At 41.4% G+C, this 8,854-nt stretch overlaps 1 long non-coding RNA gene across 1 annotated transcript; it reads left to right on the top strand.

Annotated features, from left to right (window-relative positions):
* The first annotated feature begins 915 nt into the window (after positions 1–915).
* Positions 916–7,609, top strand: LOC122539281. Its single transcript, XR_006309018.1, has 3 exons — positions 916–2,193; positions 5,358–5,363; positions 7,599–7,609. It is a non-coding gene; the product is annotated as an uncharacterized LOC122539281 (long non-coding RNA).
* Positions 7,610–8,854: the final 1,245 nt, after the last annotated feature.

Consider the following 8,854-nt stretch of genomic DNA (forward strand, 5'->3'; position numbering starts at 1 on the left):
TCTATGCTACTTTCTCCCCACCCCCACCCTCCTCTAGCTTATCTCTCCACGCTTCAGGCTCTCTGCCTTTCTTCCTGATGAAGGGCTTTTGCCCGAAACGTCGATTTTGCTGCTCGTCGGATGCTGCCTGAATTGCTGTGCTCTTCCAGCACCACTGATCCAGAAACAACATTGAGAAACCTAGTGCCAATTTGCAGAAGACACCGTGCAGAACTAACTCTGTCTGCAGTCTCTGCTCAGTCATCACTTTGATGCTGCACACACAAGACTTGCACCTCTCAAACTTGTTGCAGATTTTGTGTAGACACCAAAGCCTTTGCAATGATGCAGCAAAATCTCCTGCCAAATTGAGGAACTCACCCTAACATTTCCAAAAATAATCCACAGTTCTGGCCGAGACTGAAATAGCAGGAGTTAATCAACTGACCTGAAATTTGGTATGCTTTGCCCATTAAATAATTTTCAGGCAGGCTTCCTTGTGCAGCTTTCTGTATTTTCTATTGAACATTTCAGAATTGTGTAAGTTTATTAATCATGCATCAAATCATCCAGTATTGCTGTTTAAAGTAATGGTGTGGTCTGTCTGACACATAGATTGCTTGCCTACATGAGTGTCCTTCCTGGAGCACAAGGTGGACTGTATCAGACCACTCAAGAGGTTCTGCACAGCCTACCCAGAAGGTGTTCGGCTTCCACTAGACTAATGTTCAGCAGTGTTGTGAATCCTGATTCTAAATTGTGTGATTCGAGGAGATGTTTGAGGCAGGAGATATGGTATTTTCAGAGTGCTACACTGGCATCATTTGCCAGATGAAAAACAAGAGTTGCCATTGATCAGGGTGACAGACATTTATGCAAAAGTGGTTACTGCAGATGCTGGAGATTATTCCTGATGAAGGGCTTTTGCCCAAAACATTGATTTTCCTGCTCCTCGGATGTTGCCTGACCTGCTGTGCTTTTCCAGCACCACTCTAATGTTAACAGGCATCCGTATTCAAACTGAAAACTTACAGCTGGAGGAATTGGTTTTCATGCTATTACAAGAAAAAAATGGATCACACTGCCAGTGAATTCCATTTGGGTTGATTCCAAAAGTAAGCTGGTGGTATAAAGAGGACATTTGGCACTGTGCTTGTTCATCTCAACTGAACTGATAACTTCCTCATGGAATTTAAAGACCACCAAGTTACAAGCTTAATCAGAACAAAAGCATTTAAGATATGACTCTATGAAATCCTGCGGTCAGCTTTAATGTAATTCTACTCAAAGGTATGAGTAGCATAATGCATTTGGGTAAATATGTACATCTTGTTTATTTCTTTCAATTATTGTATATATGATATTGTCCAGATAGTAATATTCTTTTCATCTCAAAATAATCCCTAACCTCACTTACTTCCTCTAAAATAATAAAAAGAGAATTATAATTTACAGAAGTATCATTTTGGAACTTTTGCCTCAATACAACCACATAGGTTTTCTTTTCATTCCCTCTTTCTCAGTTAAGTCTTGTTTTGCAGCACATTTCTGAATATTTCAGATTTGAGGCTGCATTTATGAAATGCCACTGTTAATTGTTGGTTTTCTTTTGACATGTTCAGCTCTTCTCTTTCAAAGTCTGGACAATACCAGCTAACACTGCCTGACAGCTGTAGCACTTCCATGTGCTCTCACTAATTTGTTTGCATTGGGCCCCTGTTTATAACTTATTCTGTCAATGCTGCGTGTGCCTGACAGCCGAGCAAGCCAGAGCATTGCAGAAAGTCTGTGTCCATTCAGGCTTCAGTACTGCTTAAAGGCATTGTCATTGTCCCAGAACCTCACAGAAAAGAAGGCCAGATGAACTGGCAGAGCCAACTTTGCTTTCCTGCCAGCTCTAGGGAGCTTGCCCACAGCTAGTAGCCATATGTTCAGTCCTAAAACACAGAAAGAAGCACATTTGTGAGGAATGTTGTTAGAATTATTCATTGAATTGGAACATACAGCACCGAAGTGATAGAATTCCAAAACACAGTCAGTTTGTTCACCTCAAAATTAATCTTTGCTTAGAATTTTCTTTTCCTTTTTACTTCATTTTTTCCATTGCTCAGTGTTATGTTTCACTAGATATTTACCAGATTTAACATGTATAACTTTACCATTGCTCAGTGTTATGTTTCACTAGATATTTACCAGATTTAACATGTATAACTTGTGACAGCCCTTTACAAATATCTCAATAAAATTACACAAATTTCATGAACTCTTATGTTCGCAGGCGAGTCATGCCTTTTTTTTAATTTGTGATTTGTTTGAGAACTGTCTTCACATTATTATTAAATGAATTCCATTTCATCTGAGCTCCACGGAATGTGTTGTTTTCAAAACGGTTCAACCTGTTCTGAAGAAGGGTGACTCAACCCAAAACATTATCTCTGCTTTCTCTCCTCAGATACTGCCAGACCTGCTGAGATTTTCCAGCAACCTGTGGTTTTGGTTCAGATCTCCAGCATCCGCAGTTCTTTGCTTTTTTGTTGTTTAACGTTCAAGTCAGCTTAGCTTATCTTGAAGGCCATTGCTTCAGCAGTTACATGCTAGAGGCAGTACTTATATAGCAACTACAGAATTGTATTCATTGTTAATGCACCCCTGATTCATGTAAAGCACTTCTTGATCTCTTCCAGCAAATAAGCTTTATGGAAAAGTTGCCAAATTATACGTCAGCAACCATTCATTAAGTAAATTAATCTGAACTGTTAACACATCCATCATGTCTTTAAGCATATCCACATTTTTCTCTTTGGCAGAAAAACCTAAAATATAATATTCCATCTTAATTGGATCTCTCACTCTACACCCATTTACACATGTGCTTCATTTTTTACTGAGGAACAAAAATGCTGCATCGAGCCCTATAGCGAACAAAGTACCTGGAGAGCTGGGCAATTTGGAACCCCTGCAGATTTTAAAGATCGCACCCAGTGTAGTAAAAGTTCTCAGTCCTGTCCAAAAACCAGCAAGATTCAGTAGTTTTCTATTAGCTGGCATCGAGGATTTTCAAAGCAGAGGTTTGTAGGCAAGAGCCTTTTGAAATATTTTCCAGTTGTCCAGGTCAGGAGACAATCAGGGATTGGAAAAGAGGAGGAATTTAGATTAATTGGCAGGAGAGGAGATGGGCAAGGGATCGGCAAGGCCTAGGAAGCTGAAGGAGCTTGTGAGGAAAGCATTGCTATTCTTCCTGGCACTTAGCGAGGTTTAGAATAGGAGTAAATTTTGAAAACTTAATTAACTTTTGGCAAGTCACCTCCTCCAGCTGTGTTGCAAAAGGTGTGAGGCTTTCCCTGAATTCAAATTAATAATATGTTGTGGTTGTGAATACACCATCAAGCTTGATCTTAGTGGGAGCATTTTGCCTTGATTTGCAGTGGGAACATGGCAACTTAGAGCAGCAGTTAGAAGTTCTAAATTTTAGCCTGCCCAACATACCATTCCCCCATTCTCCCTCTGAAAGCCTCCTGATGTTTCTTCGCCATCCTTTCAGACTGATCCACATGCAATCTTTAATTCCTGCTTTTCTTCAACCTCTGTTAAGAGGAGTTGCTATCATCAACTGCATTCACTGTGTTCCACAAAATCATTTGGCACGTTTTTCATCATTTTGTCATTTATATAAATGATTTAGATGCGAATACAGGAAGTATGGTTAAAAAGAAAAGTTTGCAGGTGATATCAAAATTGATGGTGTAGTGGACACTGTAGAAGATTATCTCTGAGTACAACAGGACCTTGATCGATGGGCCAAAGTTTGGTAGATGGAATTTAATTTAGATAAATGTGAGGTATTGCTTTTTGGTAAGGCAAACCAGGGCAGGACTTATGCACTAAATGATAGGGCTCTGGGGAGTGTTACCAACAAAAAGACTGAGGGATGCAGGTGCATAGTTCTTTGAAAGTGGAAGTCGTAGGTATACAGGGTGGTGAAGAAGGTGTTTGGCAGACCTGCCTTTATTGGTCAGTGCATTAAGTATAGGAGTTGGGACAGTGCATTAAGTATAGAATACAACATACGATTCTGATCACCATTCTATGGGAAGGATTTTGTTACATTTAAAAGGGTGCAGAAAAGATCTACAAGGATTTTACTGGGACTGGAGGGTTTGTTACAGGGAGAAACTGAATTGGCTGAGGCTTTTTCCCTGGAGTATTGGAGGCTGAGGCTGAGTTTTATAGAGCTTTATAAAAACATGAGGATCATGGATAACATGAATAGCCAAGGTCTTTTTTTCCTAGGGTGGGGGAGTCGAGACTGTGCATGTGCTTAATCTGTACAAGAATGGAGATTTTGACAGCTGAGCCCATTCCTTTTCTTAACTGATATCCAGGTCTAGAATCAGACAGCAGCCAGGAGCAAATTCCTGGTTTATTTCCTTCCTCTTCCTTGCCATATTACCCTTACTGTTGCCTCCACTAATGTTTGCTCAATCAGCTTTGAACCAGTGACAGATGACTTTACTTTAGAGTCATTTATTGTATGTGAAATGCTTTGAGACATTCCTAAGGGATGATGAGACACTGCATATATGCAATTCTTTCAATGCATTTATTCACTAAACCATCTGGGACCTACAGTTTCTGATAGTAATTCAGAATAAACTCCTTGACTTACAGAAACTCAATTTAATTTAACTCTAAAGCTGAATGTTTGGATAAAGATGAGGCCTGTTGATCCTTATTTCTCAGAAATCTTATTTTAATGGGGGCCTTTCATAATCCTTCAAGGATTGCATGACAGTTTAGTGAGTTTTCTTTTCAGAATCCAAGACATCAATTGGATATTTCCCAGTAATATCATTATTTTACATGAAGAGACTTTTAGTTGAATGCCATCATTTCACCACTCCCCCACCCCACCCCACCCCACTCGCCTTCTCTAAAGTTCAGTTCCTCTTCAATGGGAGTTAAATATCTTGCTAAATTGATGCATCTGGCATTTCAAACCACATACTTCATTATATTTTACTTAGTGTCCCAGACAAGCTGCAATCACTTTCTGTTTCAAAAGAACAAACATGCCACTTGGCAGTCCTGAATTAGGATTTGAGAACTGTGTGAAAAAAAAGAAGAAACTGTTTTAATTTAAATTTCATAATGTGAGGCAAGCAAGTAAAAATTGCCCTTTAAACTCTCTTACACTGTTTTTACATTTCCTCCTTGCTTTTTTTTGATGGAAGGATGAATAATCTTCAGTCCCAATGTACAATCTTTATGATGATGATAAATAAAGAGAAGCAATTAATTGTGCTTCATTGCCCTTTCTCCTGCACAGCATCAAGGCTTATTCCATCAACAAAAATATTAGGGAGACTTTTTACCTGGAGGACCATGTGCATTTGGGTGCAGATGGACATTAAATGCAACAAAGAATGTGCATGCATTGGGAAACTGGCTCCAATCCACCCACTTCCACATTTTACTAGGGTGCATCCGACTGGTTATACGCAACCCCCTTGGGCATGGCACATTGTGTTTTGACAAATGACAATCACTCAATTGGAATTGCATTTCAACAGCAATTAAATTTTAACATGGAGTTCCTGGGTTTCTTAGAATTCGCCATTCAACCGGCATGATCAATTGATTAGATTAGATTAGATTACTTACAGTGTGGAAACAGGCCCTTCGGCCCAACAAGTGCACACTGCCCTGCCGAAGCGCAACCCACCCATACCCCTACATTTACCCCTTACCTAACACTACGGGCAATTTAGCATGGCCAATTCACCTGACCTGCACATCTTTGGACTGTGGGAGGAAACCGGAGCACCCAGAGGAAACGTGCAAACTCCACACAGTTAGTCGCCTGAGTCGGGAATTGAACCCGGGTCTCTGGCGCTGTGAGGCAGCAGTGCTAACCACTGTGCCACCGTGCCACCTTGCCGCCCGTATTGAGCCGACCTAGAACTCATGAAAAAAATATGATGGGATGGAGGGTTCATGTAAGGGGAGATTGGGGATGTTAAGAAGAGCTCGATGATAGTACAGGGTAAGATCATGTAAGCAAAGTGTCACAGGAGGGGTCAGTGTTCATAAGCATAAGAATGCATCAGCAAATAAGGTAAAAATAGAGAAAAATACTAACAACAACATAATTAGAGACTCTTTGTATACATGCATTAATGCCATTCACAAAAAGACGAATTAAGAGCACAAATATAAATATAGGTGTATCATATGTTAGCTATTGCAGAGAGTTATTTGCCAAGTGATAATGTCTAGGCTTTGAATATTCAAGGGTATTTGCTACTTTAGATTAGATTTTTTTTAGATTAGATTAGATTACATTACAGTGTGGAAACAGGCCCTTCGGCCCAACAAGTCCACACCGACCCGCCGAAGCGAAACCCACCCATACCCCTACATTTACCCCTTACCTAACATTACGGGCAATTTAGCATGGCCAATTCACCTGACCCTGCACATCTTTGGACTGAGGGAGGAAACCGAAGCACCCGGAGGAAACCCACGCAGACACGGGGAGAACGTGCAAACTCCACACAGTCAGTCGCCTGAGGCGGGAATTGAACCCGGGTCTCAGGCGCTGTGAGGCAGCGCACGGAGGACAGGAAGAAATAAATAGGAGGGTGAAGGGTTCCACTCTGTTGATAGACAAAGTGATCATGACACTCGTGAGAAAGGTCTTGGTTCAGAAATATAGAAATAGTTTGGGAGTTATTTTGACCTGCATAGTGAGCAAGAAGCAGGGTGCGGATCATCTCAGTGTGGATCATGTGTGGACAGTTGCAAGAAGGGACAAAAAAAACTGAAGAAGACAAAGAGGAAGAAAGAGATAATGACAATGCAGAATCAGCTACTCACACTGCTGCCTGAATACAATGCATACTTTTATTAATGCAATCTGTACTTTGGATACATCAGTGGATCAGTTTCAGAGCCACATGGATCAGGCACTCTACCCAATCCCACAAATGATCCTGACGTGAAGCAATCCCCTGATTCCAAACCAACATTTGATGTCAGCAATCCATGTTTTCCAATTTATCATCAGTCATTAAATTTAAAATTGACTAACCATCCAGAAACCAAGAAGGTACATGATGGAAAAGTAGTAGAGGCTGGTACTATTACAATATTTAAAATGCATCTGGATGTGTTTCCATGATGTACATCTCTATGACTCTAGTGTCTGATTTGTTTTACTCAAGAATGGATATCCTTGTACAACTACCAAGTTTTGCTCTTCCTTTGCTTATGGGAGCCCCTATCGCTTCAGCAGAGCTTGAGCCAGACTGCTCAAATCCTTGATAGACAGGCAGAAGGCTGGAAGAACATAGCAAGCCAGGCAGCATCAGCAGGTGCAGATGTTGATGTTTTGGGTGTAACCCTTCTTCAGGACTGGGGTGGATGTAGGGGTAGCTGCAGATAAAGGGCGAGGTGGACGCAGGATGGTAAAGTGGGGATAGGTGAAGGAAGATAGAGGGTATGACCTGGTTGGTCAATGTGAGGAATGAATCTGGTTGGTGGCAGGGAGCAATGGAAGGGAAGGGGAGGGGTTGCGAAGGGAGTCGGAGGATGCGGAGGGAAGTTATTTGAAATTGGAGTACTCAGTGTTGAGTCCTCTGGGCTGTAGGGTGCCCAGGCGGAAGATAAGGTGTTCCTCCAATAGGAGCTGTGGTTTGTTTTGACAATGGAGGTTGCCAAGGGTGGTCATGTCAGAAAGGGAGTGGATGGGGGAACTGAAATGAACAGTGACTGGGAGGTTTAGTCAGCCCCTGCAGACCCGGCGGCGATGCTCAGTGAGCCATTCCCTGAGTTTATATTCATTCTCCCCGATGTAGAGAAAACTACATCAGGAGCACCTGATGCAGTGAACTAAGTTATAAGAGAGGCAGGTCAACCTCTGTTTTGGCAATGGAGGAAGGCACAGACTGTCAAAATGCTTTTCTCTGAAAATGTCTGGGTTTTGGAGACAATGAGGATCCCACCCACGACAACTCTACCTGCATATGAAGTAGAAAGCTCAATCATCAGGAAGTCAGCAACTGACAACGGGAATGGGGGGAATGGGTGAGAAATGGAAGCCCTTTGAGTGAAGTCCACACTGTTACATTGCAATTAACAATCATCCCTCTTGTAATTCTCTTACACTTCATTCTTACAACTCTATTGAAGAGTATTTTGTTTCTGATCAGAAATACTGAAGACCAAAGCTAAGGGAGCTGTCAATCTGTGCAGATGGCAAAGAGGTTGGCATCCAAAATAGGCATGGCCCTGGTCAAATGTGTGCATGAACTCATTTTTATCACTGCAGTTAACGTTCTAAAACATTGATTACACTATTTTTGTGAGGAAACATCATTGCAACACTCTGCATGTCAACCAACTCAATTTGAAATGAACTGTTCAAATCTCTCTGTGAGCATTGCACAATATATCAAACATGGCTGTCTATATCGCTCCTCAAGGATTGCAGGGTTAGGGTTTAATTTGAGGGTTTCACCAATGTGACCCAGAGTACAGTGTCAGTGAACAGGTGAGCAGAGATTGGAGAGGATTAAGACCACTGCCATGGACACCCCACAGCAGTGCATGCAACAGTGTCTTCTCCTGTTCACTAGCAAAGTGTGAGCCAGTAGATGATCACTCAATTACTTAGTTAATTGATCCCATTGAAATGCAAGCACCTGAGCTAATGCATGGCAAAGTACTGTTACTGTGTGCCTTCTAATCATTAACAAGTCATTGTCTGCAAAGTACATATGACAGCTTTAGGATACCCAAAGGCCCTGGTGGACATAAAAGATACAAAGTGATTTGGGCAGGATAAGAATATTACAACTCACTATTACATAAATGA

Source organism: Chiloscyllium plagiosum, chromosome 32 (assembly GCF_004010195.1).
Source record: "Chiloscyllium plagiosum isolate BGI_BamShark_2017 chromosome 32, ASM401019v2, whole genome shotgun sequence".
Lineage (NCBI taxonomy): Eukaryota > Metazoa > Chordata > Chondrichthyes > Orectolobiformes > Hemiscylliidae > Chiloscyllium > Chiloscyllium plagiosum.